The sequence below is a fragment of the Ceratotherium simum genome, unplaced genomic scaffold, assembly GCF_057802395.1.
Source record: "Ceratotherium simum simum isolate JZ-2026a unplaced genomic scaffold, ASM5780239v1 HiC_scaffold_43, whole genome shotgun sequence".
In the NCBI taxonomy this organism is placed as follows: domain Eukaryota; kingdom Metazoa; phylum Chordata; class Mammalia; order Perissodactyla; family Rhinocerotidae; genus Ceratotherium; species Ceratotherium simum.
Genome location: NW_028261259.1, coordinates 4,187,793 through 4,196,156, shown reverse-complemented (window position 1 = coordinate 4,196,156; position 8,364 = coordinate 4,187,793). Strand labels below are relative to the sequence as shown.

General features: G+C 56.0%; 1 long non-coding RNA gene across 1 annotated transcript; it reads left to right on the top strand.

The window, feature by feature from the left end:
• Nucleotides 1–5,433: 5,433 nt before the first annotated feature.
• Nucleotides 5,434–7,350, top strand: LOC147911435 (uncharacterized). Its single transcript, XR_015551027.1, has 2 exons — nucleotides 5,434–5,738; nucleotides 6,467–7,350. It is a non-coding gene; the product is annotated as an uncharacterized LOC147911435 (long non-coding RNA).
• The last annotated feature ends 1,014 nt before the right edge of the window (nucleotides 7,351–8,364 follow it).

The window sequence follows — 8,364 nt, the reverse complement described above, 5'->3', positions numbered from 1 at the left end:
GGGAAAATAAATAAATAAATCTTTAAAAAAAAAAACAAAAAAAACAGCCCCCTGTCACCCAGCCCCCCGCCGTGGCAGGTGGAGTCTGTGGCCAGAAGCATTAGAAGCCACAGCAGAAGCGGTGACCCAACCCCGCTTCACCAGCCGGGGGGGCCGCATATGAGTCCCTGGGTCCCTGGGCTCCCACCAGTGACGGCACACCTGTGAACCCAGCACCCCTGGCAGCAGTGCAACCAGCACCCCAAGACAACCTGGGAACAGCAGTGCAGGTGGTGCACGGGACAGCAGTGTGTGAGCCCACGGAGAGCCAGTGGAGGAACACAAGACCCGGGCAATCAGAACCAAAGTAACTGAAGCCTGACCCAAATAAGAGAAGGCCGTGACTACCACAAATGTGCCCCAGCAGAGGATCAATTCATCAAACAGCAGGAAGATCTACAGTACAGTAACACAGCAGAACAGAAGGAAAATGACAACTCTGCAGAAAGCAAACCCGAAGTCACAGTCGATTACAATCTGACAGAGGACTCAAGACAGCTGCCCTAGGGGGCGGCCCCGTGGCTTAGCGGTGAAGTGCATGCGCTCCGCTACCGGCGGCCCGGGTTCGGGTCCGGGCGCGTACCGACGCATCGCCTGTCCAGCCATGCTGAGGCGGCGTCCCACATACAGCAACTAGAAGGGTGTGCAACTATGACACACAACTGCGTACTGGGGATTTGGGGAGAAAAAGGGGGGAAAAAAAGGAGGAGGATTGGCAACAGATGTCAGCTCAGGGCCGGTCTTCCTCAGAACAAAAAAAAAGAGGAGGATTGGCATGAATGTCAGCTCAGTGCTGATCTTCCTCACACACACACACACACACACACACACACACACACACACACACAGAGAAAACAACTGTCATAGAGAAACTCAACGAGTTACATAAAAACTCAGACAGAAAGACAGTTCAAGGAGCTCAAGAATAAAATGAACGAACAGAAGGAATACTTCAACAAAGAGATTGGAGCTCTAATAGAAAAACCAAACAGAAATTCTAGATATGAAGGACACAAATAGTGAGATTAAAAAATAATGTTAAAAGCATTAAAAAAAAAAAAAAAGAGCAGACCCTAAGGAGGAGAGAATTAGTGAGGTCTAAGATAGAAGCCTAGAAATGCTTCAGGTAGAGGAGGAGAGAGAACTAAGATTTTTAAAAAACCACGAAATTCTTTGAGAAATATCCAGCTCAATTAGGAAAAGTAACATAAGGCTTATAATCTCCCAGAGGGAGGAGAAGACAGGGAGAAAGGAGCAAGAGAGCTTCTTCAAAGAAATAATTGCTGAGAACTTCCCAAACCTGGGGAAGGACCTGGACCTGCAAGTGCTGTGCGAGTCTAAGATGGGGCACATCCAGGGAGAGAATTGTGCCAGGGAAAGGGAGGCAGCAGTAAGTCATTGAGGATAAGGTCTTTAGAGGAGAGCGACTCTTCTCAAGTGGATGAGGTAGAAGGAGACCGGCTGGATTTGTGTGTGTGTGTGTGTGTGTGTGTGTGTGTGTGTGTGTGTGTGTGTGTGAGGAAGATCAGCCCTGAGCTAACATCCACGCTAATCCTCCTCTCTTTGCTGAGGGAGACCGGCTCTGAGCTAACATCTATTGCCAATCCTCCTCTTCTTTTTCCCCAGAGCCCCAGTAGATGGTTGTGTGTCATAGTTGCACATCCCTCCAGTCGCTCATATGTGGGACACGGCCTCAGCACGGCCGGAGAAGCGGTGCGTCGGTGCACGCCCGGGATCCGAACCGGGGCCGCCAGCAGCGGAGCGCGCGCACATAACCGCTAAGCCACGGGGCCGGCCGGCCCTGACCAGCTGGATTTTTGTTTCGTGTGTGTTAGCTATTTAGGCGGGGGAGCGGCAAGGAGGGAGAGGGGTTGTGGGGGTGGGGGTGGTGTGTATGCTCTGGGTAAGGCGAGAAAACTCCTCAGGTGGAGATTTTTGTAGAAGGGTCCGGTCTGGCAGGACGGGAGGGTGCGTGTGGGTCCATTTAGCGAGCAATCAGAAGCATCTGTAGTCGCTGAGACTCAGGCCTCTTGGGAAAGAAGCAGAGAGAGGAGTTGAGCTTTGTTCCTCAGAGCAACTGGCACCTCATGGGTCACCACAGAAGGTTCCCAGAACAAATGAAGTTGCAGGAGCCAGCGTGCCCTGTGTGTGTGCTGCTCTCAGCCCGAAGGCGGGCAGGCGGGCGGGCGGGCAGCTACTCCCGTCCTACACTCTCCCATGGTCCGGGTCCCGCCCCCAGCCCCACTCGCACCCATAGGGGAGGGCGGCCCCGGAACAAGTCTCCTCTCATCCACCATCATCTCGCCACCCTGACGGCTTTGCCCGAGATACCAACTCGGCTGTACCCACGCCCATGCGGGATTTTCCTTCGGACGAGGGGCCTGGGTTCACCATGGAGGATGATACCCCTAGCCTTCCGTTGCCAAGTGGGTGGGACTCGCCAGCCAGGGAGCGGGGGAAGGGAGGTCAGGCCCATTCATTCCAATGGGCCTCACGGAATCGTTTCATTGAAATGCAGAAAGCTCTGCGGTCAAGTCGGAGCCTTTCACTTCGCCTCGGGCGACTCTCCACTGAATGGCTCTCTTCAACTCCCCCACCCTTAGGCTGCAGCTTCCAAACTGCAGGGAGAGAGGGAGGGAGCATGGATGTCTGAGAAGCGCGACTCGTCTGGGACAGAAAGAGCACCCCCCCCCCCGCCCCCGCTTCCCCTAACCCGCTAAACCACTTGAGAATCACGGATGTGGGGACTGACGTCCCGGTTTATGTCTTCCTCACTGCGTGGCGCGTGGCACGGGGGCGGGGGCGGGATGGGGAGCCCAGTCAAAGGGGGACACCAAACAGATCATCTCGGTGTGTCGGAGTTCACGGGACAAACGCGGGCTTGGAGTCCCGAGGGCCGGGAGAGGCCTGGCAGGGGATGGTTTGACTCATCCACCCTGGGTTACGGGCCCAGCAAGCAAACTCCTAACTGGCGACGCTCTGCTCTAGGTGCAGGTTCTGATCATTCGTCTTCAAGTCCGCTGGATCGGTCTGTCCTCCCTCTCCCACCCGCTTCCCACGGGAAGTCCTCAGTCTCGTGCCACATACCCACTGGCGATTTCACGCATCGCCTCCTCACCCTTAAGAAGAGGAAGGGTGATGGACAAACATGAAGGAACCCCCACCGACAGCACCTCCGAGTGAACGGGGGGGACGGGGGCTCTCTCTCAGTGGGCAAATGGTGACTCCAAGTCGTGATCCCGAGATTTGACTTTAAAAATCAAATAACCCTGGAACAGTGAACTCGACGAGGAGGATGTGAACGTACCTCGTGCCACTGCTGTACGATTATGAAGGGTGAAAAGGCTACGTTGTAAGTGCTGTCCATCTTGAAGCACAATTTTAAAGAACAGAACAACAGACACCCTCTCTCCTTGACCCGGAGCAGGGGATTGCCTGCGTCTGTCAGAGAGGGTCACGTCACCTGCAGCGTGACCCACCAGGGTTCAGCCATTTGAAATCGGTCCTTCCTCTCGAGGTGACTAAAACTCGCCAATGACAGCAGGTGTAGGCGCTGTCATTCTCGTCAAGGAAAGGCAGGGAGAATTTCAGCGTTTCAAAGCATACCCCGTCCCCCTTTCACAGCAAGTACCAGCTGAATTATGTGTAATTTCTGAATCGGCTTTCTCCCCGGAGTCACTTCACTTCTCCCCCTTGGTGGTGGTGGCGGGGGGGGGGGGGGGGCAGGGGGCAGGGGGGCAGGGCGCGCCGTGGGGGGGAGGCGGGGCGGCACTTGGAACCAGCGCAGAGCAGCTAAGGCTGTCGCCAAATCTTTCTGTCGGTGCCCAGGCATGCAGACTGTGTGTGACCCGAAGGATGTACAGAATCCCACTGAGGGGTGAGGGTGGGGGAGTTTCCGGTGTGTAAGCCTGCGTTCAGCAGGCATAGGGGAGGAGAAATGATGTTCCCGCCGCTATCCCCCTTCTGAGTCCTTGGCTGAGCCCACCCCGGCCCGGTAACAAAAAGACAGATCCAGAAGAGAACGACAGAGAGATTAGGAACGCGTGCAAGGGCACGTCACTCGGGGAGAAGCCTAAAGCGGAAGTCACCCGAAGTGGCGGCTCTGACTGAATTCCAGCTCCTAGAGCATGTCACACCACGGACAATCCAGTTGTGGCGAAATGACAGGAGAAAGGAAAGCGGCTCTAGGCTTCCAAGGCCAGCCACCTGTGGGAAGGTCAATCAAGAGATGGGAGGAGTCGAGGTTTTGTTTGAAACAGAGTCCTCCGGGCTAGCGTCTGGGCTGACAAGCGTGTCTTCTTTCCTCCTGGTTCAGGGAGGGCACCTTTCCCGTGGGAGCTTCATCTCCCGATGATTTCAGGTCAGGACGAAAAGGGAGAGGTCCCGTGCCCTTCTCGTGCCCGCTGTTTCTCAAGGCCAGGGCCTCGAATTCCAAAGAACCCATGTGCCAGAGCGGGTCGATGTGGGGGCGACCTATTCCGGCTCCCTGACTTCACAGGGAAGACTGCTCTCTCCTCATTCTAGGGAAAGCTCCCCAACCCCCGTCACCCAGTACGGTCTACCTACACCAACCGTCCCTCCCTCCTTTCGAAATAATTTCTGCAGTGACAGAAGGACGGACATGCCACACACGCCCCCCAGTCCACCTTCACCTCCACCCCCACCACCGTCTGCTTCCTTGAGGGCCGAAAGTGCTGCATCAGAGAACGGAACGGGACTTGGAAACATTCTAAAGGGATGACTCGGGCCTGCCTGTTGAAAAAAGCACCCTGCCGTTAATCTGATTGGTCTTTCCCCGGTGTGTGTGTGAGGGGGGGGGCGTTGCTAATTTTGAGGTGATGCGAATGTCCTGGAAATAAATACATATTGGTGACGGCTGTGCCACTGTGTGAATAGACTCCCAAGGCCCACCGGCTGGTGCGCTTTTTAAAGGCTCGATTTTACAGGACGTGACCTCAATTTTCAGAGTGATGAAAATTAGGTAGGTGGGTAGGTCTGCAGGTAGTCGGCTGGTCGGTGGGTCTCCCTACCTTTATCACATACACACAGAAAGGGAAGAGACAGACAGACGGAGACGGAGACAGCTAGTTCGTTATCGAGACTGGCCATAGACATTCATCTGAGTGCTCTTACCCGTTCCCCAAGCTAATAACGTCTGTGTAGATCAAGATCACCCACATAGGAGAACCAGAACCACTTCCCAACAAGCAAGAGGGTCGGTGGGCCTCCACCTCCACCTCCACCTCCACCACTTGCATTTGGCAGAGGAGTGGGAAAGCCGGATGGTGGCAAAAAAAGGAAGGCCCATCCCGACGAGAGGTGTTTGGCGTGTGGAAAAGCTGGAGGCGGGCTGACTAGAAGAAGGGTGTCCTATGTAACGGGGGGGGGCAGATTTGCTTTCCTCTTTGCTCCCAAGTTGGGTGGGAGGGAGAGGTCCTAAGTCAGGGGCCCAAATGAGGACAGCCGTCAGTTGAGTGGTGACCCTGAATCTCTGAGCGTTTTGGGCCCATCGCCGCGGAGGTGTGTTGCTTTGGGATTTGCAGCCCGAAAGCCCTCTTCCAGTGAGTTTTCCGCCGGATGCCTTTTGTGGAAAGAGAAACTCGATTGTGCTGCCTGCCTGCCTCCGTCCCTGCCAGCCTCCCTTCTTTCCTCCTGCTCCGTTCCCTCCCCCCTCCTCGCTCTAGCTCTCTGCATACAAAGTAAGGACAGTCATTGTTTTTTTCTGTTTTTTTTTTTATTTTTTTATTTTTTAAAGATTTTATTTATTCATTTTTTCCCCCCAAAGCCCCAGCAGATAGTTGTATGTCATAGGTTCACATCCTTCTAGTTGCTGTACGTGGGACTCGGCCTCGCGCTGGACGGAGAAGTGGTGCCTTGGGGCGCGCCCGGGATCCGAACCCAGGCCGCCAGCATCAGAGCGCGCGCACTTAACCGCTAAGCCACAGAGCCGGCCCTGTTTTTTTCTGTTTTGACATTTTTTACTTACTTACTTAGTTGCTTACTTATTTATTTATTTATTTAATTATTCATTCATTCATTCATTCATTCATTCATTCATTCATTCATTCATTCATTCATTTATTTATTTATTTATTTATTTATTTATTTATTTATTTATTTATTTATTTTATTTATTTATTTATTTATTTCCCCCAAAGCCCCAGTAGATAGCTGTACGTCACAGTTGCACATCCTTCTAGTTGCTGTACGTGGGACGCGGCCTCAGCATGGCCGGAGAAGCGGTGCGTCGGTGCGCGCCGGGGATCCGAAACCTGGGCGCCAGCATCGTAGCGCGCGCACTTCACCGCTAAGCCACGGGGCCCGCCCAAGGACAGTCATTGTGATAGCTCCATTTAGATACATACGCCGACGCTACCACATGTCCGCGACCTCCATTTTTATGTATGTTAACAATTTCTCTCTCCAGGCCTTGTCTAGTGGCATGCGGCAATCTTTGTAAAGGATAAAAATTATTGTCGGAACCGCTATGACAACCCCGCACCTCCGACTGCCTGCCGGACTGCTTCCCACACCTCACTCCCAGCGCTCACCCCCACACCTCCAGCCCCGCCCGCATCCCCAGCCCGCCGGCCATCCTCTCTCCTGTCTTCCCCTTTGCCGGCCCCGACCGGCCCAGCCCGGCTATCTGGTCGACCTCTTGGAGCGCTATATAAGCGGCCGCCAGGCAGGTGGCGCCCGACAAGCAGCCTCATCGTCAGCGGGACGGCTCCGGATCGCGGAGCAGGGAGGCTGCAGCGCCGGCCGGCCAGGTGCTTGGCCGGGTCCCGATCCCCCTCGGGTCTCGTTTCTCGGCCCGAGGCGAGCAGAGGGGGAGAGGCCAGCCCGGTTCCGGAAAGCGGCCTTGGCGACTTTCTTCCGAACGTCCCTGGGACAGGGGCGTCTGGCGGCTAGGGGACGGAGTCCTCCTCCACACTGTGGCCTTCGTGCCACAGGCCGGCCGGGCCGGTTCTGGGTCCTGCGGTCGACGTGGAAATCTCAGCGGAGGCATCCCTGCCTGGGCTCCCTTCAGCCGGCGCGAGCGATTCCCGCCCGTGCGGATTTAGAAATGTCCGAGAAGCGAACGAGACCTGGCCCTCCCGCGTCGCCTGGGATCCATCGGGCACCCCTTGTGGATGGAGGACGTTTCCTTCGGTGTTTTCCTTTTTTTTTCCTCTCTCGAATCTGCTTCTTTTTTGGCTGCCGCCGCCGCCGCCGCCGCCGCCGCCACCAAACATCACTAAACGATAGTCATGAAAACGGTAATGATTAGAACAATAAAATGATAATTGCGTGTTTCTTTGCTTTCAACGACTAGAGAGGTATGATTTATGATACTGCATGATCGATCTTTCTCGCCCTCTCTCTATTTCATCCCAGCCAACCAGCCGTCCGATCCGCGCACCAAGTCCAGGTCGGACAGCTGGTCGACCCGGGGAACCGGGATCCCGTTGTCCCGAGGGTTCGCAGGGCCTCGGGACCTTCAGACCCTAGCAGCCTCGCGTGCCCAAAGACACCGTGGGGGAGGTGTGGCGCCGCCGCTCGGCAGGGACATCTGGTCGACCCGAGAGGCGCGGGACCAGGGGCTGTCCGGATGGGACAGCCGGTCGACGCGAGCGACCCGGGACCAGAGGCTGTCCTGATGGGACAGCCGTCCAACACGACAGACCCGGGCCCAAGGGCTGTCCCGAACGGACATCTGGTCTACCCCACAGGCACAGGCCCAGAGGCAAAGTCCAGAGCGGACATCTGGTCTACCCCACAACCCGGTCCCAGAGGCTGTCCAGAGCGGACATCTGGTCTACCCCACAACCCGGTCCCAGAGGCTAAGTCCAGAGCGGACATCTGGTCTACCCCACAGACCCGGTCCCAGAGGCTAAGTCCAGAGCGGACATCTGGTCTACCCCACAGACCCGGTCCCAGAGGCTAAGTCCAGAGCGGACATCTGGTCTACCCCACAGACCCGGTCCCAGAGGCTAAGTCCAGAGCGGACATCTGGTCTACCCCACAGACCAGTCCCCAGAGCGGACCTCTGGTCTACCCCCCAGACCCGGTCCCAGAGGCTAAGTCCAGAGCGGACATCTGGTCTACCCCACAGACCCGGTCCCAGAGGCTAAGTCCAGAGCGGACATCTGGTCTACCCCACAGACCCGGTCCCAGAGGCTAAGTCCAGAGCGGACATCTGGTCTACCCCACAGACCCGGTCCCAGAGGCTAAGTCCAGAGCGGACATCTGGTCTACCCCACAGACCCGGTCCCAGAGGCTAAGTCCAGAGCGGACATCTGGTCTACCCCACAGGCGCAGACCCAGAGGCTGTCCAGAGCGGAC